General features: G+C 40.3%; 1 long non-coding RNA gene across 6 annotated transcripts in view; it reads left to right on the forward strand.

Moving 5' to 3' along the window:
• Window positions 1-25,731, forward strand: part of LOC309514356 — a 509,382-nt gene that overhangs the window by 111,151 nt on the left and 372,500 nt on the right. Inside the window, exon 3 of one of the 6 annotated variants that reach the window (XR_014211943.1) lies at window positions 13,105-13,200. The exons of the other annotated variants lie outside the window; for them this stretch is intronic. This is a non-coding gene — a long non-coding RNA (uncharacterized lncRNA). The remainder of the gene's footprint in view (window positions 1-13,104; window positions 13,201-25,731) is intronic. 6 annotated transcript variants of the gene reach the window in all.

The raw sequence follows: 25,731 nt of genomic DNA on the forward strand, positions 1-25,731 counted from the left end.
CATCACTATGGCACCCCGAAACTTCATATATATTAATGAATGTATTCTTGCAACACTTTGGTGAAGCTGTGAAGATAACATGCTACATACACCTGTGTACACAGACGTGTATCAGGGAAAAAAATACAATGTTCTTTTAAAAGACCATGGAACTTAAATCTTCATGTTTACTGACAAACCAGTCAAAATTAGTAGACATGTCTATAGTTCAACTAATTACATGACTAAATTTGAAGTGCAGAGTGAATAGAATGTGCACTGAAATAAATGGGGACTTAATGGGGAGAATGAAGGTAGCTCAGGTGTTCTGAAATAAGATCCAAACACCACCTAATAGAGGGACTAGCTATTCTTTAAAATAAAAATAAGTTTTGTGCATGTTTTGTGCTATTTACAATAAGCATCTTGTCTGTTTGGCTGTCTTTTTGTGGTTTTAGAAAGCTGCTATTTTATTTTTGTATCCCACTATGCTTGAAATTATTTGATATCCACAAGTAACTGTAGCATAACATTTAATCATGGGGAAAATAAAACTTTTCAAAAGGCAGACATTTTAAGAAGCTCTTCCTAATGTCAAGGGAATCATCTTGTGAAACATCTAAATGACCTTCATACTGCTAGTACAGAAATTTCAAAAAAGAGAGTTGAAACAAAGCTGATGACTGTCATACTCTTGGTGGTACATGCGCCAATATGACCTTCGAGTGATGGTTTCACTAAAGAAGCAATGATAAAACATGCATGAAAACATCTATAGGCATGCTGTGTTTCCCTTAGACATACTTAAAATGGTTCAGGTTGGAGGGAAGATTGTAAGCCTGCTGTCTCATTTGACTGAATGATTGTAAGCCCCCCTGGGAGCCTTTTTGGTTGAAGAGCAAGGTACAAATGCTCAAAATAAAACAACAGTGAACAGAAATTCCAAAGAACTGTGTTTCTTCTGAAATGGGAATAATCACAGATTGGACCTTGGATTGACAAAGGAGTGGCTCTAAACAATGGTAGAGGTTTGAGAAGAGTGAGCAGGGGGTGACACTGGGGCGAGCAGTTGGCAGTTTAAAACAAACTTTGAGTATAGTGAGAAGGGAGTTTGGACAGGCTTTGCTGTCTTAGATTTAGCTTCCGTGTTGTACCCATCTTTGCTACTTCTAGTTTCTAATATATGTAAACATTGGTTGGAGAAGTATATTGCAAAATCTGGATCCACGTGAATTTTGAAGGATGGCTATTTTTCAGTTCTCATATTGTTTTGGAAAGTGCAAATTTGATATATTTGGCTTTCAATACGAACCATATTAAATTTCTGTCCCATCCCTATCTATCTCCATCTACAAAACTGCTCGTTTATGACCGTAATAAAACAGGTTGACTGATATCTCCCACCTACAAAAGGGGAACAAAAACGCTTATTTTAGGGGAAAGTGTGCATTAAAATACATGTATTTATGAATATACCATACAAAATGCAAAAGAGTGTGTATTTGGAAAGATGCATGATGAAATTCAAGCAAAGTTTTGCAAAATGTGGCAAAACCTAAGATTGGAAAAATGAGGATCCAGGTGGCTCTGCAATTGACACATTTACCCATCCCATGTATTTGCAGCTATCGAAGTAGCGGCATTGTATCTGGTTTCTTCTAAGTAACAGCTTTGCTGCTGCTTGCCGTGGCAATGCCATAATTAGCAGCCCAGCAGGCTGCTATTGCCCTCGGTGCCTCTGGGTGAATGGTGCCATGTCAGGATGTGGCATCATTCCAGAGGCATTGTTGGAAGGGAAGGAGAGAAAATGGCAGCCTAGGAGCACTGGGGGGGAAGGGAAGGACAGGAGCCTGCTGGGCTGCTGACTGCAGCTCCACCAATACAAGCAATGGCCAAGCTGCTAGTTAGAAGAAGAAATCTTTAAACCAGAAGCACTAAGCCTTCCCCACTCCCCATCCATTTTTCTTTCCTTTTTTTTTTTTTTTGGAATCTCCCCTCCCCACAAGAGTATTGCAAAAAATAAATAAAAAAATTCTGCCCTACTTTCCTGGCCTGCAGCGGGGGCTGTGGAATGGGCGGTACCCTTGACTCAGAAAACGTTTGGTTTTTCAACAGTATTTATGAACATTGCACTGGGTATTTACAATTCAAGATATGAATTGAATTAATATGTAAAATAAATCCATCAGCGACACTGACGCGTGTGAATTTAACATTCTGTTTCTGCTTATCCAGTTTGATCACAAATGCTTTAAAACATACATGAATACAGGAGAGGCATGGCGAAGCTCAAAGCAAATGCATTTAAACATTTGAACAGCTATTAATGGAATTCTTCCCCCAGGTGTATGCCCAGCTCTCTGTATGACTCTGCTGAGCTTGGTTAGTTACACCCCTGGAAATAAAAACTGGAGAAAATGAAAGGCTAAAAAGATAGAGGACTCAGGCAAAGATAATGCAAGCATAAAATAAGCTCAGCATATTGCACTCTCCATAGATATAAAAAGCCAACAGTGATCTTGAGCTACAGCAGAGCTCTCTAGGACAGACTTGCTTTTCAAACGCTAAGAAAATTGTTGAGACTTCAAAATCTTTGTAAGGGGCAAGGAGGAAAGGGGGTTAGGAAAGTGTAGCATGCTGATAATGAATTACGGATTCACAGATATTAAAAGATAGGGAAAATCTATCCAATCACGTATGCCCTGCTGTTGATGCTGGATAGTTTCCTTTCAGTGAAAATCACAGCTGCTATGTCCCATTCAGTTTTCAAAGAGGTTTCCTTCCCACTACTTCCCTTGAGCGATAAATTCTACCATCTCACAAATCCCAGAACCAGATTTTGCTCTCTTTTGTGTGGGCTAATAAGCCTACATTTATCAGTTTCCATCTTGTTCCAGATTTTATTATTATTATTTTATAGTTGTCATTTGAAACTCATTGAAAATCAAATTTGTGTTCATTTGCATGGGAATATATGCCACCAAACTTAGTGAAACTTACTTTTTGACTAAATATGATTATGATTGCTTTATGTGTCTCATTGGTTCTCGTGCTCTAAAGAGCATAACACAGTACAGTGGAACCTCAGTTTTCAAAAGTCTCTGTTGATGAACATTTTGGAACTCGAACGCTGAAAACCCGGAAGTAAATGCTTCCATTTTGGAACATGCCTCAGAAGTCGAATGGTTTCTGCTGAGGTACCACTATATTTTTCTCAATTTTCACTGTAAATTTGCAGACTGCACTTTGCACCTCAGTTTTTGAACGTTTCAGAAGTCGAATGGTCTTCCAGAACAGATTACGTTTGAAAACCGAAGTTCCATTGTATTGCACTTCAGTATATTGTTGCCATTGCACTAAAGACAGAAAGCAAAACTGAATGCTGGTATGTCAAAATAATTCCTTTATTCTAGCAAGAACATGTTTCCTATCCACAACGTATTCCCTCCAAACATTCAAGGTACCCCGTAGCGGTATTCAAGTTCGACAAGTTACGAAGTTGCTTATAATACATTTCAGTACTGACATACTATTTGTTTTACTGTGATTTTCATGCTACTCCATAACATGTGAGCTGTTACCTGCTAGACATTTTATAGGTAATTTGCAATGCACTGTATAAACAAGAAAACCTCTGTTGCATATGTGGAGCTCTTTTTAAAAAAAATATATTTGCCCTACTTTCTTCTAAGAAGTGGGCTCAGACATATCTAAAGCATCCAGATGCATCCGAGAGGATTTCCTTCATTTACATTTTAAGTACTTAAAGCACCATATTCACCTTGTGTACATATTTTGATATCTTACCACAGTCACATGCAGAATATCTTTTAAATTGTGGGTAATAAAGAGACTAGTGTCACTGAGGCTGGAAAGAGATGTTGCAGAAGACCTTCTGCTTCCTCTGAAAAACACAGCCCCATGCATCTTCTAGTAATCTAGAAAGGGTGATGGTGACATATCCCTACCCCTGCTGTACTTCACTGACTACTCCTTGTGGGGGCAGGAAGGATGGCTTCATGGGGACATGATGCCATATGTTTTCTATTACTAGACACCATCAGGGGAAAGAGCAGAAGGAAACACAAGACTGTTGCTTTCAGAGTAGCCACATCTAACTTCTTCATTCACAATTCATAGACTGTAGCCCAGGAGTAGCTAACCCCCAGTTGACAGGCCTGATTGAGGCTCCCAAGAATTTTTTTCTGAACCATCCAAGATTCCAGTGCTGACAGTAAATTAATATTAAACATTAAACATAGTGCTGAAGTGTGCAGAGCCAGCACCCTACTGGGGATGCAAATCATCCCTTCCTGGGTCATAAGACTGATCATTTGATGAGCAGGGCAGGCAATATAACTTTGTTGTTGTTGTTTAGTCATTTAGTTGTGTCCGACTCTTCATGACCCCATGGACCAGAGCATGCCAGGCACTCCTGTCTTCCACTGCCTCCCGCAGTTTGGTCAAACTCATGCTGGTAGCTTCGAGAACACTGTCCAACCATCTCGTGCTCTGTCGTCCCCTTCTCCTTCTGCCCTCCATCTTTCCCAACATCAGGGTCTTTCAGAGTAGTCTTCTCTTCTCATGAGGTGGCCAAAGTATTGGAGCCTCAGCTTCATGATCTGTCTTTCCAGTGAGCACTCAGGGCTGATTTCCTTAAGAATGGATAGGTTTGATCTTCTTGCAGTCCATGGGACTCTCAAGAGTCTCCTCCAGCACCATAATTCAAAAGCATCAATTCTTCAGCCATCAGCCTTCTTCATAGTCCAGCTCTCACTGCCATACATGCAATATAACTAGGGGTAGACTAATCTGTCAATTTTCTTTTCTCTCAGTTTCTTACTTTTCCAGTCTTAAGTTCATTTCACTACATTTCTAGATCAGTTTGTGATTTATTAAAGTTATCAGAAACATTCCTCCATAATTTTGGCCTACTTATGCACAGGCATTTCCCCCAAATATAATGTATTTTTGAATGTCACTTTCTTTAATATATGCATTTTATACACATTTTCCCTTCCATGTGCGTTTTTTTTTTGTAGGTGGGCATTACAATATTCAGAGAAGTGTGAATTTTGAAGTCTAGCAGTGTTTATTTTCACACATTGTTCTGGGAATGCAAGCTAAGTAAGTCCACATTAAGAAGTGAAGCAAACTGAATCCCCCCCCACCCATAGCAATAACCCCCTCCATACCTGAGTTGTATGGATCAGCTCAGGAGGGAGTGCTGTGTGCTTGCCTAATTGTCTTCTGTGTACGTGTGCAAGAGAGAGAGCGCGCAAGGGGTGTGCAAACTCACCTCTGATGTGCGAGCCCTGGAGGGTTGGCCAAGGGTGAATGCCAAAAATGTTGTTAGCTTCCCCCCCCCCCAAGTTATCTTCCCCTGCTTATAATCACCCACACGTTTGTATCCTAAATGGTTTGGGGCCAGATTACCTGGAGGATTTACCTCCTTCCACAATTACCTACCCAGACCCTACAATCTTCTGAGGCCCTTTTCTGGGTATCCACACCAAATGATACCCAGAGGTGGCTAGCTGAGAGGGAGAGCTTTCAGTATTGGTATCTCCATTATGGAATGTCTCCCCAGAAAGGGTAATCTAGTATCTGTGGTCTTTTCAGTGCCAGGCAAAGTTGGTCTTCAATACATTTTTGAACTTTTATTCTATTAGCGGCTGTACTCTTGGATTTTATTTTCATGTATTTTTGTACTTCATGGTTTTGATTTTGACTTGTGAACCACCCAGAGAATGCTATAAGGATGTGTATAAATATCTACAAAGAGAAAGCGTGCAAGTGTTCTTTTTTATTATTACCATTTATGTCTACCTTATGATCAGTGTTTATGGTATGTTGCAGAGTAAGCAAAAGAGATGGGTCCCTACTTCAGAGATTCATTTTTATGTACTTATTATGTATATTTATTTATTACTATTTATATTCCATCCTGACTCTGAGCTCAGGGCAACATCCATAGTTCTCTCTCCCCCTGCCCAAATATCATCCTCACAACAACCCTTTGAAGTAGGTTGAGATGAGAGATAATTGACTGGCCCCAAGCTTGTCCTATGAGTTTTGTTGGCTGAGTTAGGGTTGTGAACCTAGGTTTTGTGAGTCCTAGCCCCACACTCTTTATACCACACATAAATAAATACATGAGCATTCCAAGTAAAACTAGATACATTGTTTTTTGTTGAAGATTATTATTTTTTTATAAATAAAACCTTATAACATTTTCCTTTTTTTAATTGAACGGGGTTTAAGAATGGCACCAAAAAAGTTCTGCCATAACAATTCAACATTGCCATTCTGAGGCAAACGCGTACCCTCATTATCCTAATCCAAGAGATTGAGAGTGAAACCTCGGAGCCAGCCATGTCAGCTATGCAAAGCAAAACAAGTAATATCAAGAGCCTGGGAGCCCCATGGTTAAAGATCCCACACGTTTCTTAGCCAATTTGACCCATCTCTAATGTCTATTTAAAGTGGAGCACTTGGTAGCAATCTGGATACATATTTTTGCTTAAATTCTCCTTTGATACGGCAGCTGTCAAGCAGCCAAAAAGCCTGACCCAGATGTACTGAGTAAACCCAGCAGATTATTTGTCAAACAAATTCTGGAATCCAATATTTGTTTTTTTTATTTAATTGGTATGCAAATGCAGAGACAAGGTAGCATTTGTGCTTGATACAGTTGTCACTTCAAATTCTGGTAACATTCATTATCGTGCTTACAGATGTTTTTTCACACCTAACATCTGCCAATACCACCTAAACCCCAGGAAGTCGTCAAACCTGTGCAAACTTCCTTTCTGTCTCGCTCCTGCTCTCTGTTATCTGCTCCATGCACGCTAATTTTGTGCATCTGAGGCCTCTGCTCGCCAGAATTATGCCTGCTTCCTAACACCTCTGCCTCCAGAGCTTTGGATTTGAAATTGAACAGACACAGAGCCAATTTATCACAGGATGACATGTGTCATGTTCATGGTATAACCAGAGGGACCTGCTGTACGCACTGTATTTATCCTTTTGTTGTCAGCCTGGACCAAGACAATATAGGCAATAGGCAGCCATTACATTTATAAAGCATGATGCAAACACTTAACTGATGAAACAGTAAATAGTTTCTTTCAAAACATAGAACTAGATCATTTTGTTTAGGAACAGATTTCTTTGGGAGGGGGAAGAGGGGTTCCAAAATAATCAACTGGCATTCAGACATACGGCATTTCAAAATGTCATGACTTAATACCAATGCATTAGCAAGCAAATCCAGAAAGAAAAAGAAACACAAAATTCCTCTCCTCCTGCATTGTGCTTGCAAATAAGTAATCATGCTATTCATTAGTGCCAAACGCTGTACTATTATAAAAATGGCAAACACTTTTGCTACACGAATGACTAAAACTGTTTAGATATAGTAGGGGTGCCAAGAGCTGGGGTGTGGGGGCAAAGTCACAAAAAACTGACATACGTCTGGATTTTTTCAGACTTTTTTTAAACAATTCCCGCCCGGACACTGCTGCTGACTACAGTATTTTGGATATGTCCAGGAAATTCTGGTCATAAGGCTCCCCTATGAGCCAACTCCCCTCACTCAGTTTTGAAATGAGTCTGTTATTAGAAAATAATGAAAATTATCTCTTTCTCCATCACCGAGAATTATAACGTTGGTTGCATTGCATCCTGTTCCCTTAAAAGCCCACCTATTGTTGCCGAAGCTGTTGATACCAGTCACTAATAAGATCTAAGCAAATATCCCCTCAGAGGTATTTTCAAGAGAACTGCTGGCAAACCCAAACAGCTCGCAAAGTTTGTGTGGTAAGGGAGAAGCTGTGCAGTCCCTGATCTTGTCTGGCCAAGCATTGGTCAGTTCCGCAGTCAATAACTTATGAAAAGCCATAACTTATGAAAAGCTTTTAAATATTTTTGCTCTTAGCTTTCCCTGCTCTCCTTACCCTGTTTAGCCTTCGATGTTAGGTACTAGCACTTGCTTCAACTGTTATAGGCCACCTTAAGCACTTCATATTGTGTGTGTGTGTCTTTTATACTGTAGGTTCAGAAACTCTAAAAGAGCTAAAATTTAGCCATAAATGGGGCAGCTATATTTCTAAGGAATTCTCCTTTAATGGGGATGAAAAATTTTCATCCCGATTACAGGAATATGTGTGTTTCAAAGGGCTTGTATTTTATGTGTATATTGATTACTGCGCTATTAACTCTCAGATCAATAAACATAGTAAACATGATGCTAGAGAACAGGTTTCCTGCCTTAAAGAAAAGCTTTACACTCCTGACTTTGAGAACGAAGGTTTACATTAGCTAGGAAGATAGAAGTGGATGGAGTACGACTAAAAGGCATTTGATCATCTGGAGGTTTAAAAAGAATACTGCCCGTTAGATGGTTTGCATATGCATATTACACATGAATGGTTCTGATCAGAAACCATTAAGTTTAAACCAGAACAGTTTGCCTGCATCACATCACCAAACCAATCTTGCTAAAGTTTTAATATGGGTTCTACGGCACGTGGGTGATTAATTTTCCATTTTAGGTGCAGTAGATCTGAACTCTGCACCCCTGAGCTTGCAGAATTAATGATGCTCATTTGGCAGATAGCCACAAGTGGACAAATGGCTGGTCAAGTTGCTGATGCTGAGAACTAGCATTTCCAAGAAACCCAGGAGGGGGGGAAAGGAAGTAAAGAAAGTGATGAAAGTTTTAAGGGCCCAAAGGGAAACTTCCTGCACGCCTGTCTAAACAGTTTTGTGCCACATCTAATACCCATAAAAGTGCCAGAAGGATCTGGGAGAAAGGAACTGCCCTTCACAGACATGTTCATGCTCACCACATGGAGGCAACAAAACATGCATGTACTTTGCAATTTATCTCTTGATTATGTAACACATCATGATGTTTAGGCACATGTGTGACACGTCTGCATTGAAAAATAGAGTTGGCAGTGCAGTCTGTAGAAGTTCTATCCATAAAGATTAATCTTTGGTGGCCTGTTCATACTTGGAAGTCATCACTTGATGCTACAGTCAACAAGTAAACAGATTCTGGCTGCTTATCAGTTCCCATTCAGTGATATGGGTTGCCAGATCAGGCGCACCTGAGACCCTGAGATTTCAGGGCCCAACCTTGAAATCTAGGGGCAGTCCCTGATGATGCCATTTCTTTTTAAGGCCCTCTTTCCCATCTGGAGATTCAAATCCTCCTCTGCTGGGGACCCCGCTAGGGGCGCATTGGAAGATGGCCGGCAATACTATCTCTCCGGCTCACACGAGGTAATTAAGAAGCTAATATGGGAGTAATTAGCCTCCCTAGTTTTCCCAGGGAATTGGGAAAACACTGCCTTTGCCTGATAAATCACCCCCAAGTTCAAAAGAAGGAGGGGGTGAGGGCACTAGGCGCACAGCTCTCGTGTGGGTTTTTCGCTCTCCCGGACGCCGTCTCTGATTGCGCAATGTGGTTGCAGGAGCTCAAAATAAACAATTAGAGAGCAGCAAATGCACATGTTTCGAGTGAAGAAAGGGAGTTTAGGCTGCTATTTGAAGCGACCTCTGTGAATCATAGAATCATAGAGTTGGAAGAGACCACAAGGGCCATCGAGTCCAACCCCCTGCCAAGCAGGGGAAGTTGAGCGACGGGCTGGATTCAACAGGAAAATATATCAAGAAGAAGATACATGAAAGATGTCGGTATGTCGGAACGGGACGGAAAGGGGGGGGACTTTTCTTTTTTTCTCTATGTGATTACCTAACAATCCCCGCTAAGAAGAACCGTTGCAACAATTGATTATAAGCGGGATGATTATGAACTGTGTGGAAACGAATTATTAACGAAAGGCTTTGTTTGTGCAAGATCTGGAAAGGAATGAAAGGCTTTTGGAATGATGCAGTTACAAAAAGAGATTCGCCATGACAGGCAGGCTTCGTTGCAGGATTGATGATCAAGAGGGGGAGGAAGCCATGGCTTTGTTATTATATTGGACTCTGTGTTTGACCTGGCAGAACCCCCTGAAAAGATCGAGGTGGGAGTGACAAGCCTGCAAAAATTAATGAGCAGACGCTAAGACTGTTTTATATGGAAGTGTTGAAATGACGTCTGCTGTTTGAATATGATTTTTGGATTAATGAGAAAATCCACACAGGACTATGACAACGTTTGTTTTCAACTCGCTTTTGGAGACTATCAGAGGTTACAAAGAAAGGAAAAATATACGATAACAACAAGAAGAGATGAGGAAACAACAAAGAGAGGACTGGATAGAACTGTGAACATCAATTGGACAGAACTGTGAACATCAAAGCAGCAGCAATAGAGATCATTGGATCCCTTTCTGAGCTCGAAGCATGGTTACCCCCAACAAAAATTTAAAATTTGGCTCTGTAATTTGGAACTAATGTGATTTGGTTTGTTAATAAAAAATACTTTTTTTAAAAAAAACCCTCCTCTGCTAACTGGAGGGGTTGGGAAAACCTGGATACGTCAGGTCAGCCCTGGAGATCTGACAACACTATTGGGGAACCAATGTGAACTGATGCATCCCTGTCCATTTGGGCTGCATTGATTAGAGGTACAGTAAGCCTGCAACTTGTGCACATTGAACTTGTAATCATTCAGTTTTACGTTTGTGGCAAAAAATAAATAAAAAGGTGGCCCAAAAGTGTGCGGGGTTCTGGGGAAAATGCCTTTGTCAATCTCATTCGCCATTGAACCCAATGGGTTTTGACTACGCAATTCTAGCTTTAGGTACAGAACACAACCCCCCACATAAGTTGCAGGCCTACTTACGATATTGCACTCATTAACTTCAGCTTTAAATCCAACCTGATATGCCCCACAGAGGAAAAATTTGCAGGAGAAAGTCTCAGTTAGTTTATATTGGTTTACCTCATGTTATCCATTAAGAAAAGTGAGCAATACATTCTTCTTCAAAAGTGAAGTACAGCTGTCTGCCATTATGAAGTAAAATGCATTCATGCCAGCAGGATGGTTAATAGACTTTAAAATATCATGGCTATTTTAACCAGAACTACCATGGATATTGATACTATATAGTTCTACATTCTGCAAATGGATAACAGAACTATTTTCCTTGGCAATCTGCAGTCAAATAAATGGGGTGGTGCCTTTGCAAATAATGGAATTATTCTAGGTAGGTGCAAAGCGCAAGTAAACAGGGCAGGGAAGTCTCTGCAATCAGATATACAGAGGCACCACAGTGCTATAATATGTATTTTTGTCATGGTATAATTTTTAAATCCTATTGGCTCTTCTTTTCGTATTCCCTACCTGAAGATATAATCAGCAGATTCTGACAATCATCTCCACAGCAGTTAACCACCACATCATGTACAGAGGATTATGACTTTAGAAAAAGAATAAGCAGCAGGAGTAGATGAAGTCTTAATAACAAACATTCTGTTGTCATTCACATGCCCTAAGACGATGATAAATTTGCCCCTGTAGTTCTTTTAAGATGTGCACGTTGCAATATCCACTGGTAAGCGCTTTGCCGAAATATAAAACAGAGGCGTTCACTAGCATTTTTCAAGTTATACACTAGAGTATTCCCAGAGCAGCAATGATTTTCTCCCAACATAAAAGCAACCATTCCTTCCTTTAACTTCTTAACTTCTCCTCTATCTTCATTTCCTCATTAAAGAAGCTATACAAACTAAAGCACTGGAAAGACAGTATTGTAGGAGGCTGCTAGATAGAAAAACGGAGTCATGTTTCATTAAAAGTGTACCAGTGAATAATTAGATTGTTATAGCCTCGACTGCTCCCTTCTCAGTCTCCCTCCCACTTCTTCTTTCTGATTTTAAGGCTCTTTGCTCAAAAGGAGGGCTGGCAATGCCACAGAGATTAATCCTTTGAGTTTTCTCCATAGGGTAAACAAGTTAGGTTTCCAAATACAACTTGTGTGAGCCTTATGAGCATCTTGCACATCTAGTTCTTTTGTGGCTGTGTTTCAAAGTGTGGGTTATTGCCTGCAAAGCCCCAAAGGGTAAGAAGCCAAGATGTTCGAAGGACTGTTTCCATGTCTGAATTTTCCTGTCCTCTGTATTCAACATCAGAGGGAAGAGATGAAGGATTGCACACCTGCTTTGCACGTAGAAGGTCCAGGTTCATTCTCTGGCGCCTGCAGGTTGGACTGCAAAAATCCTGTAAGTCAGGGTCTGTCACATGGAGCTAGATAATGGTCTGACAGGATAAGGCAGCTTCCTAGGTTTCTAAAAGTGGACTTTTTAAATAATTGCGGACTGCAGAGCCACCTGAGAACCAGCCTCTCTCCTGCTGTAGCTGTTGTTGTTTGAATGTGCTGGCTTCTGTGTCTCAGGCTGAAAATTTAGCGTTTATTCTCCATATTATCAGTTGTTATTTGATGAGCTGTTATGTTAGCTGTAAGCTGCCTTGGAGGCCCTTGTTAAGGGCAAAAGTCAGGATTTAAATAATTTTACAAATAAGCCTTACCTATCAGAAGGTTGTCACTCCTTGAGAAGAAATTGGCTTCTTAAAGTATTGACCAGCTCCTCCTGGGGCCAAACATTGTGAAGTCAGCTGACAGTACATCAGCAGCTGAGAGGTTTGTGACATCAGCAACTTCAGAACCAAAGAATTGTCTTCTTTCCCCCTCCTCTGCTGCTAGTACTTCAGGTCCTTTACATGCTTTGTGTCCATTTTGTTGAACATAAGCAAATTTTGCATATAAAGAAAAACCTTTCTCAGATTGATTGATTGATTGATTGATTGATTAAGGTGAAGTAGTTGATTAAATTTAACAGCTTCTACTGCAGCCAAACAGTTATTGATATATTGATTGTAAATGTCTAGCCAACCAGATTGGTAGTTCGGTTCCTGATGAGGGTATTTAGCAGGCCAGCATGACAGTGACGTGGGATTGTGGACTAGAGTGATCATTCTGTAACATTATGGCAGTGGACTAAGCTGTATTGTAACTTTTGAATTAAGTATAATAAATAAAAAACAATAAAAAATTTAAATTAAAAAGTTATTATGTTTTTACCAGGTTTTGGTTGGGGGGCGCATTTTGGTTGGAATTGCCCTTGCTACTCAGGATGTGTCTTTATGTGTGCCTTTTTCTAACTCAGAAACAACAGAGTTAATCATAACTGAGGATTTTGCAATAAAAATAAGAAAGAAACAACAGAGTCATTGGATGGCAGGCAAGGAAGGACAGATAACAGGCAAGACAATTTGTGACAAGGTGGGAACTGAGTTCCCTTGCCTTTGGGGGTGGGGGCGAGGAGGAATGGATTTGAGATCAGCACCCACTGCCCATTATGGCCTGGAGAGCACGAAGACACAAGTGCAAAATGGCAGTTCAGGGACTAATGGGAATGCTGGCATGTAGGAATCTGGAAATGGCAGTGGCCAGGGAGAGATTTAGGTAGCTGCACCACAGCATTGATTAGGCAATATTTTAACATTAAAGCTCAAATTAAGTGCAAGCTCTGGAAACTAGCCGGATAGGAGTTGACCAAGCCTGTTTGTTACTGCTGCAAAACTTGTCTGCTGTACAGTGGTACCTCGGGTTAAGTACTTAATTCGTTCTGGAGGTCCGTTCTTAACCTGAAACTGTACTTAACCTGAAGCACCACTTTAGCTAATGGGGCCTCCTGCTGCTGCGCCATCAGAGCACGATTTCTGTTCTCATCCTGAAGCAAAGTTCTTAACCCGAGGCACTATTTCTTAGTTAGCAGAGTCTGTAACCTGAAGCGTATGTAACCCGAGGTACCACTGTACTATTCAGTGAAAGCATCTTTCAAAGTAGTGCATATGCTACCTATCAACAACTGAGAACTATTTACTTTGAACAATGCTTTTGCCATTTGATTCCTTTCTCCTTCCCAGATATAGGACACTTCTGTGCAGCAACATGAGAATAGGCCTTTTCTGCAGTGGCTCCCTGCTTGTGGAATGCTCTCCCTAGGGAGCCTTGCCTGGCACATTCATTACGTATCTATCAGAGTGGCTTAGGAAACCCAGTCAAATGGGTGGGGTACAAATAATAAAATTATTATTATTATTATTAGTTATCTGGCAAAAGCATTTCTCATCTCCCAGGCCTTATTATGTTATGTATTGTGTTTTTTACTGTAAACTGCTCTGTGATCTTTGGATGAAGGGCAGTATAGAAATGATGGTGATGATGATGATGATAGAATTCATTGAGTTATGTTAACCTCAGCGAACATCATACAAATCAAGACAAAGAACATTAAGACAAATCTAGTTCTATTTGAACTGAATGCCTGTTAGTCTCACACTTAGCTACCTTTCTGGCAATCCCAGGTAGAAGCTCCCTGGGGTGAGATGCAACTTTATTCTTCCTGTGAATAGACTGAGCATGCCTTAGGTAGTTTTGTGCTTCTCTAAACTCATGTCACCAGTGAACTACTCCTTTCCTCAAACCAGATGGGCTGGGAGCAGAAGAAACAGAGGAAGTTTACCTCCTGCCAACACACCCCTTCCTTCTGCATCCTTCCTCCTTTCCTTCACAGCTGGACCATGAAGCTTCAGTATCTAATTTGCTTGGCAGTTTTGACCAGAAGAACCTGAAGGAGGAGCAAATGAAACAGATTATAAATGTTTCCACCTTCTCTTCTGCCATACTTGGTGTGTGTGTGTGTGTGTGTGTGTGTGTGTGGATCAGTCAATTTTGTTTGCTCTCAGTTTCTCATTTTTCCTGTCTTTACTTCAATTTGCCCCCTTTCTGCAACAGTTTGCAATATATATATATATTTAAAAAATCCTCTCAAAAATTTGCCAGCAATGTAAGGTGCATTTCTCCTGACATGCACATTTTCATATGTGTCTTAAGTTACAAATTAGTGCATTTAAAATGTTATTTTCACCAATCACACACCTTTTTCTAAGTGTACACTTTCCCCAGTGGATACATTTTACGGTAGGAGAACTGCATTGCAAAAGTCAGAGAACTGCAGATAACCATGTTTTCGTTTGCATATCGTTATGAATTAAACAGCCTGCATTAAAACACAAACCAAAGTGAGTTTCTCCCCCTTCTCTAACCCCAACGCTCCAGAAGAAGAGCAGATATCCAGGAGCTTTTCCCATTTCCATTTTGGGGGTGACGGGGGAAAACCTTTTTCTGTAAGTTGTACACTACTCACATGATCTCAGGATCCAACCCCTTGTTTTTAATCATGAAGCATTCAGGCAAGTTTCCAAACAGTAAGCACTTTGAAATATCTATGAATACTGAAATATTTTATCTTTCTCAATCAAAGAGCAATAAAGGAGGCTGCTTCTTTCTGCCGTCTCTCTGTAAACCTACTCCTTGAAGAAAATTCAGCTCTCCTCATCATGAGTGCTGTATATACTCAGTAAAAGGTTATAGCTTTTTCTTCCTTTTTTTCTTTTTTCTTCACTAAACACGCAATTCCCAAACTCAGGAGATCGTTGGTTAAATATTTCTGTACCATCTTGAGGCTCATTTAAGAAGCCTGAAAAGGAAAGAAGGAGCTAGTAACTGACCTTTTGTGTTAAGTAATCCATTGATTGTGTGCAAAGGAGAAGCTGGAGAGGATCTTTCTAAGAATTTAATGTAAGAATGTTTAAGCTGCTTTTGCCATTGCATTGTGGTCTCTGCAGTTTCTCACTTAAGGGGAAATAAGAGCTCCCACCAAGTAGTGCTTGGTCTCAGGCATTTTCCTTCCTCTGATGCATTTAAAAGTGGGGTCTATTAAATTACACTATTCCAAAATATTTAAAAACCAAAATATGGGGTTTTGTATAATACACGGCTTGCATTCTGCTGGACTTGTTTCGATTTAATACTTTTTGCATATCTCCATCTGGCCATGCTGGTCATGAGTAGCTCACACTTAACGTCACACAAAATCCTAATTGATGTAGGATTGGCCTATATTTTGGGTTTAGCCTTTTTGTCCAAAACTAAAAACATTTTGCAGTTTTCAAATTACTTAAATGGCAGGTTTCTGAGGACTGGTTCAGAAGTTACTTCATCCTGAGATTGATGCTGTTCTGGATAGTTGAGCTCTGTATGGATGTTGAAATTCTCATACAAGGAGCAGATTAGTGGCAGTGGACAATGCATGTTGAGTCTGCATTTCATGAATGGACTATTACCTGGCTGCCAAGCCTGAGATCCTGCTTTAGTTCAAGCCAATGGGCCAGATCCTAAGATCCCATGCGTAGAGTTTTGCTCACAGTAAGTGCTCCTGAGTCCCCTTACTGGAAGAGTGGAGGCAATTTTTGCTTATTGAAGGAGGCTGAAAACCAAAACCTTCAAGATAACTTGATTTGAAATGCTACCCATTCCATGGGCAGGGCCAGCTAAGCAGGCAAAGCAGAGGAGCCTCAATGCATTGACAAGATGGTGGTGTTGGAACAAGGGGTTTGAATTTATTAGGCACTAAGGAATGTTTGGGGAGGAGGAATGTGCTTTATTTGAACTGGGATGGAACCAGACTGCTTGATACTTAAGCGTGGTGGCAGAGCAACTTTTAAGCTGATTGTCCAATGATAGCTGAGGAGGACTAGCTCAGGGTAAATTGTCCCTAAGAGATGACAGTGAAATGTTTGTGATGGTTTAAATGGGAAAAGCATAGATCTTGGCAATGAAAGTGCAGAGGGACGTGATAGTAATTCAGAGACCAAACAGTAACATGCACATGGCCAGAGACATTTGGAGACACACAGCCTGTATAGCTGTCCATGTGCTCAGACTATAAGCTCCTGAGCCAAGACGAGTAAGCTGGAAAACTTGGTTTTAAGAGAAAACCTAGATATGTGGAATCAAGAGAACCAGTGGGACGCAGATATCCCAGGATATAAGCTTTGTAGGAAAGACCAGGTAAGGGCATACTGGTGGTGGCGTGAATCTGTCAAAAAAAGGACGCAGAGTTAAGCAAGCTAGAAATCCCAAGAGGGGCAGCCTCCTCCACAGAATTGCTGTGGGTGACAATACTGGGCCCCAAGAGTAAATTTGTACTAGGGTGTACTATTAACCCCTGACCAAAATGTCCAGGATAGATTTGAGATGGAGAACAAAATGAAAGAGGCATAAAAGTAGGCAATGATGTAATAATGGGTGACTTCAACTACCCGCTCATAGACTGGGTAAATGTATGTTCTGGTCATGATGACAGAAAGGCAACATTTCAAGATGCTGGTGCCTTGGAGCAGTTGGCCATGGAAGTGTTTAGCCACAAATATTTTTTGAGCAAGTGAGATATACAGTACATCAACACAACAAAAAGTAATGTGTTAAGTAGGAATGAGATGAAAAATAACACTTGAAGAATGCAATGAGATCCACATAATTCTCTTTTTACTGCCCCCCCATCCTGCTCCAGTGGTTTAAGAATATATTTTTGAATATATTTTTGAATATAGCTGTTACTTAAATGTTTCCTGGGTACTCTGATTTTCTTTCTGCAGTCTACTTCAAGAAAGGGGAACATATGGCCCTCCATATGTTGAATTACAGCTCTCACCATCCCTGACTATTGGCCATGCTGACTAAGACGGTTGTGAGTTGAAGTCCGACAATATCTAGAGAGCCACAGATTTCCCATCTTGAGTATGCATGGCCAATATGCTTTGGATCTAGTAAATTGCTCCATCTCTGGAAGATGACATAAACCCAATAAAAATGATTAAGAATGGTCGTGTTCAAAGTTAGATCTGCAGAGATGTCTCTTGCTTCAATCTAATGCAAAACACGATGTTTTTAGTTTTGAGTCTGCTTTCAGCAAACCAATGCAACAGTCGTTTAGTGTGTGGCTTCCTTCCCCCCCCCCATCTTCAGCTCAGAATTTGAGGCTTAATGTGACTTAGAATAGAAGGAATCATTAGTTAGCTGGCAGAGTTACCAGAAGGTGGTTTAAGGAAATGTTATACTTAAATATGAAGACAAAGGTCACACACAAGAGATGCTTGAGCTTGTAATACGTTCATCATGTTGCACACGTCTCTTAATCGCATACGGTGGAAATCCATAGGGAGCTGGTAAGTATGTATCTGTGACTTATTACTCTAGCACAGCACTATTATATTTTAGTTTTTAGCATTTTTAAAGAGTGGGTAATAGTTATGAGAGATGAAGAACTTGGAATTAAGTACTGTAGTTATACACAGAAGGATAATTTGGTTTTGATAAATTGTCTTGTGCATGTTAACTAATAACACAAAAATTTTTAAGGAGCATCTTACGAGTATAAAGAAGAGGTAGCATCATTATTAATGTCTAAACTATAGTGTGCTTCACACAGGATTATGGTAAAGGTCAGACCATGTTTCGCTGAATTAAAAGCTATTCTGAGCTACAGCATTCCTAATCAACTCGGACCAAAAGGTGCATAGATCAGTTATAATGAGGCACAGCGAATTTAAATAAACTACATGGTACTGTATAGTGATTTATAAATGCACTGTGGTATCTTTTTAACTCATTAGCTGTGAATGATACTTTATATGTATTCTCCCATTTTCTGCTTTGTAACTATTTTTAATCGTAGCATTTCTTTGAGAAAGCGCCTTATGCTATTTTCTTATATTACGTTAAGGTTTAAAATATGAGCAACCTACTATTTCAAGCCCTTTTCTGCAGAAGTACTTGAATTTAATCTGATTTAGTTCTTCTTAGGTAAATGGAGCTAAATGAGCTTAAACCTTCGGTGCGTACTTAAGTAGTTTGTCAATTATTTTTACATTTACCCATGATTGGCACGGTCTGAATAGAGACAAATCTTGATTATGAACACTGGAAATGCAGTCTCCTTTTCCACAGAAAACTTCCAGAATTTGTAAGGCAGTGCATTGGCCTTACATATTTAAACCACCATACACATGTGAATAGTTGAGCTCCTCAGACCTTTAATTCCCTAGGTAGAGGATGGTAAGCGCCAGCCTGCAGGCTGGTTCTGCCCTGTGAGGTCTCCTAATCCAGTCCAATGAAGCCCTGAGCAAGCTCCTCCTGCTCTCTGAAGCCCCACCCCTCAGCCTCAAAGCTGCTCCCAAAAGTGCCCCTCATCTTTCTCACCCCAAATCAGAGGATATAGTTTAGGTTTATAACTGCATAGTACAACCTGTTTGCCTCCACTCCGGAAAGCCCCTGGATCCTTTTCCAGTTATCTATGTTTTCTTCTCCCTGTTATCCTTGCCTCCTGCCTGCCTGTGCTTGTGTGGGCCTTACTTTATAGAATCTGCCTGCTGATTTTTACTTCATTCTATGACCATAAAGACCACATACCATTCTCAAGTGGCAATGGTGGTTATGACCTGGGGTCTGAAGCTTCCCATGCAACTGTCTGTTCGTCATCAGCTTCAGCCGGTCCATGGGGAGTGACGGGATGCTTGTAGCTTTGAATTTGAACAGGCCAATTTTGTCCATGCTTGAAGGCAGTGTGTTGGCAGTGGACCTGACTGAAGCCTGGCTTCACCCTGGTCTGTCTCCAGGACATAAAAACTGGCTACATTGCAGTGAATTTGTCAATTTTGGTTTCTCTCTTGTTTTTTGTTTGGTTTTTCATTTTTCCTGTCTTCAGTTCTCTGTGTTGTCACAAAAGTTTGTGATTTTTTAAAAGGTCTAATGAAAATTGGTCAGCATTTTTGTGCAACTCTCTCCTACTATACACATTTTATAAGCAGCTTTCCTGAATATATGCATTTATGCGCACACTTTAGTATATGCATTTTTGTCCATAGTACTTGGCAAAATTCGGATAAATGCAAATTTTGAAGGATGGCTGTGTTTACGTCTGTGCGTGGACTTGGAAAGTGTCAGTCAGTCAGTTTTATTCCATATAGCCAAAGGCTTCCGCAATGTACACAGAATCATTCAACAATTAAAGTGGGCAGATACAAATAAGGTGATATCTGAAGTCCAGGCAGGTTTCCAAAGAGGGAAATCCACTTTGGACTTGGAAAGTGAGAAGTAGGCAAGTTTGCCTTCAAATTCATCTGAATCAAATTTCTGCCCCCATCTCTAGTTAACCCACCTCAAAATTTAGACTGGACATTGTAATGCAGAAACCAGCTAAGGGTGCAGTACCACACAATACCCATTTACCCCAGAGTAAGCTCCAAGTTGGATGTGGTCAAAAATGAGATGGCAAGAATAAATATTGACATCCTGGGCATCAGTGAACTAAAATGGACGGGAATGGGTGAATTCAGTTCGGATGACCATCATATCTACTACTGTGGGCAAGAAACCCGCAAAAGAAATGGAGTGGCCCTCATAGTCAACAAAAGAGTGGCAAAAGCTGTACTGGGATGCAATCTCAAAAATGATAGAATGATCTCGATACGAATCCAAGGCAGACCTTTTAACATAACAGTAATCCAAGTTTATGCACCAACTACTGGTGCTGAAGAAACTGAAATTGACCAATTCTATGAAGACTTACAACACCTTATAGAAGTGACACCAAAGAAGGATGTTCTTCTCTTTATAGGGGATTGGAATGCTAAAGTAGGGAATCAAGAGATAAAAGGAACAACTGGCAAGTTTGGACTTGGAGAGCAAAACGAAGCAGGGCAAAGGCTAATAGAGTTCTGTCAAGAGAACAAGCTGGTCATCACAAACACGCTTTTCCAACAACACAAGAGACGACTCTACACATGGACATCCCCAGATGGGCAGCATCGAAATCAGATTGATTATATTCTCTGTAGCCAAAGATGGAGAAGCTCTACACAGTCAGCAAAAACAAGACCTGGAGCTGACTGTGGCTCAGATCATCAGCTTCTTATAGCAAAATTCAAGCTTAAACTGAAGAAAGTAGGTAAAACCACCGGACAGGTAAGATACAATCTAAACCAAATCCCTTATGAATACACAGTGGAAGTGAGGAACAGGTTTAAGGATTTAGATTTGCTGGACAGAGTGCCTGAAGAGCTATGGGTGGAGGCTCGCAACATTATACAGGAGGCAGCAACTAAAACCATCCCAATGAAAAAGAAATGCAATAAAGCAAAGTGGCTGTCCAACGAGGCCTTACAAATAGCGGGGGAGAGAAGGCAAGCAAAATGCGAGGGAGATAGTGAAAGATACAGGAAATTGAATGCAGATTTCCAAAGAATAGCAAGGAGAGACAAGAAGGCCTTCTTAAACGAGCAATGCAAAGAAATAGAGGAAAGCAACAGAATGGGAAGAACCAGAGATCTGTTCAAGAAAATCGGGAGTATGAAAGGAACATTTCGTACAAAGATTACCATAATAAAGGACAAAAGTGGTAAAGACCTAACTGAAACAGAAGACATCAAGAAGAGATGGCAAGAATACACAGAGGAATTATACCAGAAAGATATGGATGTCTTGTACACCCCAGGTAGTGTGGTTGCTGACCTTGAGCCAGACATCCTGGAGAGTGAAGTCAAATGGGCCTTAGAAAGCACTGCAAATAACAAGGCCAGTGGAAGTGATGGTATTCCAGCTGAGCTATTTAAAATTTTAAAAGATGCTGCTGCTAAAGTGCTACGCTCAATATGCCAGCAAGTTTGGAAAACTCAGCAGTGGCCAGAGCATTGGAGAAGATCAGTCTACATCCCAATCCCAAAGAAGGGCAGTGCTAAAGAATGCTACAACTACCGCACAATTGCACTCATTTCACACGCTAGCAAGGTTATGCTTAAAAATCTACAAGGAAGGCTCAAGCAGTATATGGACCGAGAACTCCCAGAAGTGAAAGCTGGATTTAGAAGAGGCAGAGGAACCAGAGGCCAAATTGCAAACATGCGCTGGATTATGGAGAAAGCTAGAGAGTTCCAGAAAGACATCTACTTCTGCTTCATTGACTATGCAAAAGCCTTTGACTGTGTTGACCACAGCAAACTATGGCAAGTTCTTAAAGAAATGTGAGTGCCTGATCACCTCATCTGTCTCCTGAGAAATCTCTATGTGGGACAAGAAGCTACAGTTAGAACTGGATATGGAACAACAGATTAGTTCAAAATTGGGAAAGGAGTACGACAAGGTTGTATTTTGTCTCCCTGGTTATTTAACTTATATTCAGAATTCATCATGCGAAAGGCTGGGCTGGATGAATCCCTAGCCGGAAATAAGATTGCTGGAAGAAATATCAACAACCTCAGATATGCAGATGACACAACCTTGATGGCAGAAAGTGAGGAGGAATTAAAGAACCTTTTATTGAAGGTGAAAGAGGAGAGTGCAAAATATGGTCTGAAGCTCAACATCAAAAAAACGAAGATCATGGCCACTGGGCCCATCACCTCCTGGCAAATAGAAGGGGAAGAAATGGAGGCAGTGAGAGATTTCACTTTCTTGGGCTCCATGATCACTGCAGATGGTGACAGCAGCCACGGAATTAAGAGACGCCTGCTTCTTGGGAGGAAAGCAATGACAAACCTAGACAGCATCTTAAAAAGTAGAGACATCACCTTGCCAACAAAGGTCCGTATAGTAAAAGCTATGGTTTTCCCAGTAGTGATGTATGGAAGTGAGAGCTGGACCATGAAGAAGGCTGATCGCCGAAGATTTGATGCTTTTGAATTATGGTGCTGGAGGAGGCTCTTGAGAGTCCCATGGACTGCAAGAAGATCAAACCTATCCATTCTTAAGGAAATCAGCCCTGAGCGCTCACTGGAAGGACAGATCGTGAAGCTGAGGCTCCAATACTTTGGCCACCTCATGAGAAGAGAAGACTCCCTGGAAAAGACCCTGATGTTGGGAAAGACGGAGGGCAGAAGGAGAAGGGGACGACAGAGGACGAGATGGTTGGATAGTGTCTTCGAAGCTACCAGCATGAGTTTGACCAAACTGCGGGAGACAGTGGAAGACAGAAGTGCCTGGCGTGCTCTGGTCCATGGGGTCACGAAGAGTCGGACACGACTAAACGACTAAACAACAACAACAACAAGCTCCATTTAATTAAATGGAAATTACTTTTGAGTAGACATGTAGAGGACTTGTACCATCTTATTTGCGCTTAAGCCAGTATGCAGTTACATTGCATCTGGTGGTGGTGTGTAGCAAGGTCTCCCAAGCTTGCTTACCTAATGGAGCTCATAGAACTGACTCATTAAGTCTACTGAAGCCTTGGTGGCGACTTCTTGCATCTTAATCTAGAAGTATGAAATACATCTATGATGTAAAATATCAACTGTAATTTGAAACAAACAGTTAACACCATTGCTTTACCATAGAAGAATGGCTATGCTAATGAAAAGTCCAATAATTAGCATTTAACAGTATCCTCCTATCTGCTGTCTACTCAGAAGTAAGCCTACTGAATTTAATGGAAGTTATTGCCAGGTACTTGTGTATAGGTACTTGTGTATCTTGAAGAGGTTTTCTTTCTTTTCTTTAAAAGATCTGTTAATACCTAAAAATATACCTTGCTTTAAAACATATTTCATTTTTCTTTACATCTTTACACACATGCAGAATGGTCCTCACTGGCAATGAATCATTTCCCACCAAACAGAGCTTTGCAGCAGATTAACAAGCTATGATCCCCAATAGGGTGAAATCCATCTGTGTACAGACCGGTGGCCTAAATGCCTATATTTTTTAAACAAAAAACCCTTAACAGGTGGTTCTATTTTGTTTTGATAGGCTCCTTTCACTTTCTTGAAGAATCAAACTAAGTAGACTAAATTAAAACGTCTGAAGACAGAAAAAAAAAATCAGTGAAGAGCAGCTGTGGGAGGGGCAGATAAAAAAAAATTTCCTGTTTTTTTTTTAAGGACCGGCAAATGAGTGGTGAAGTCCTATGTGATGTGACTGTTCAGAGTGGCATATGTATCAAGTGTGGAATAGTGTTCTTTGCTCATATTTTCTGACTGCTTCTTGCTGGGAATGATGGTATTTGTCCTCTTAAATGAATAGTGGCTACACAGAATTGATAAATACTGCAAAACTTTTATTCAGGTTTTTTGTTCCACTCCATTGCACCTTTCCGCAGACATCTTGTTGACTCTTGTTGCCACCCTTGTAGAACTGTGGGACATAGCAGGAAAAGGTTCTGCTTGCTTTGCTTAGAAGAAAGGATAAGTCTAGCTTGACTGCATAGTAATAATTTCACCTTCCCACTCTTGTATTAAGTGCTTATCCCACTGGAAGTCAGCAATCTGCTTTGAAGTTCTTGGCTTCAAAAGAGTCACCACATGAAACCTATTCAAACAAGCAGGAGTCCCCCTAAATAGGAAAACATCCTCTGCATCTGACTCTTAATTTCTGCAGTTGATAAAATGCCTTTGAGCATCAATAGGATTTTAATATTACCATATTTTTTTGCACAACTAGGAGGGCAAAGGCTTGCAGGCTGGTCTTTGGAGGTTGCATCCCTTTTTTAAAAAAAGGATGAAACAATTGGAGGATGGTTTTGATTACCTGCTGTCAAATTATTCCCATAATTTCCTCACTGTTTCGGCATTCCTGCTAGCAGGTCATTGCAAATTCAAGACAATGAACTATCAAAGCAAATTTGCTTCACTGTAAGGCAGATTGTAAACAGGTGGGGAGAGGCGACGGGGAGAGGATAGCAGTTTTGTACCTGAGCAGTTCTAGAGGCCCAGCTCGAATAGAGAAAAGAATGTGCAAGTCCAAAATGCAGATTTATAAACATTTTATTTGCTTATTTTATTTCATACTGTAAGGTGTATCTGCCACTTGATTGTGGTAAAACATCTAAGCAGTTTACAATAAATATTACAATTGTGAATAAAAACAATTGAAAACATTTTAAAGATAATTAAACCAACAGTAAAATAAATTAAACATCTGAGTGTCTGGCTCAGCATCATTAACTCGAGCAGTACATATTTTAGAACACAGAATTATTCATTTTAAAACAAGAACATCACTGTTGAGTTACCATGTTAGACTGGGGGGCTGGCCCCCACTTTTGTCTGTTAATAAATTTATGCTTGTTCAAAAGAGATAGCTGGGACCTGTTCTTGTACGTTGGTTATTTGCATTTTAAGATGGCCTTTGAGAAGCTTTTGAAAATGTATTATTTGCTCATTCATAAAACATAACAAAGTGGCTTACAAAATGTAATAAAACCAAAATATAAATATCTATAAATCATAATTAAACCAACAATAAATTATAGTTGTTTTAACGGGGGCTGGGAATCATATTGTGAAGGCCTGTCTAAACAGTGCAGTTTTCAGAAGAACCAATGACAGCTTAGGCTGAGTGAGATGAACTGCAGCAAGGTCACCTTGGGTGTTTTATGGCAAAATGAGAATTTGAACCATAGTCCTACATAGTCTAACATTCTGACCACTGTACAGTTCTCAGGGAACTGTTGACAGATCCTACTTGTCTTTGCTAGATTCTCTTTCACTTGAAAAACCAACCTGTAGCCATATTTGGGTGTTTTGCTTCCATAAATGAGCAGGACAAGTGAGGATGAAAGTTCAACCCTATTGCAGATATTAATTTTGTGCAGTTTGAAGTGACTTGAAGCATAAGAACTGACTCCTTTTGGAAATTAAGCATTGTCCAGACCCAATACTATTCAGTTTTACTTACAAAATGTTCTTTAAAACAGAATTAAAATATGAAACATTCATAAAAACATACATACGGTATCTTGTACTGTCCAGCAAAGGCTCAGCATCTTATAAAATATGAAATAATCCAAACAGACCTATAAGCAAACATACTCTCTCTTTAACTTCAACCATTTTGCCTGGAGCTGTTTTCCTTGAGAGTTTCATTTACATCCTCGCTCCACAGTCTTGGGATA

The sequence above is a fragment of the Podarcis vaucheri genome, assembly GCF_965113315.1.
Source record: "Podarcis vaucheri genome assembly, chromosome: 11".
NCBI lineage: Eukaryota > Metazoa > Chordata > Lepidosauria > Squamata > Lacertidae > Podarcis > Podarcis vaucheri.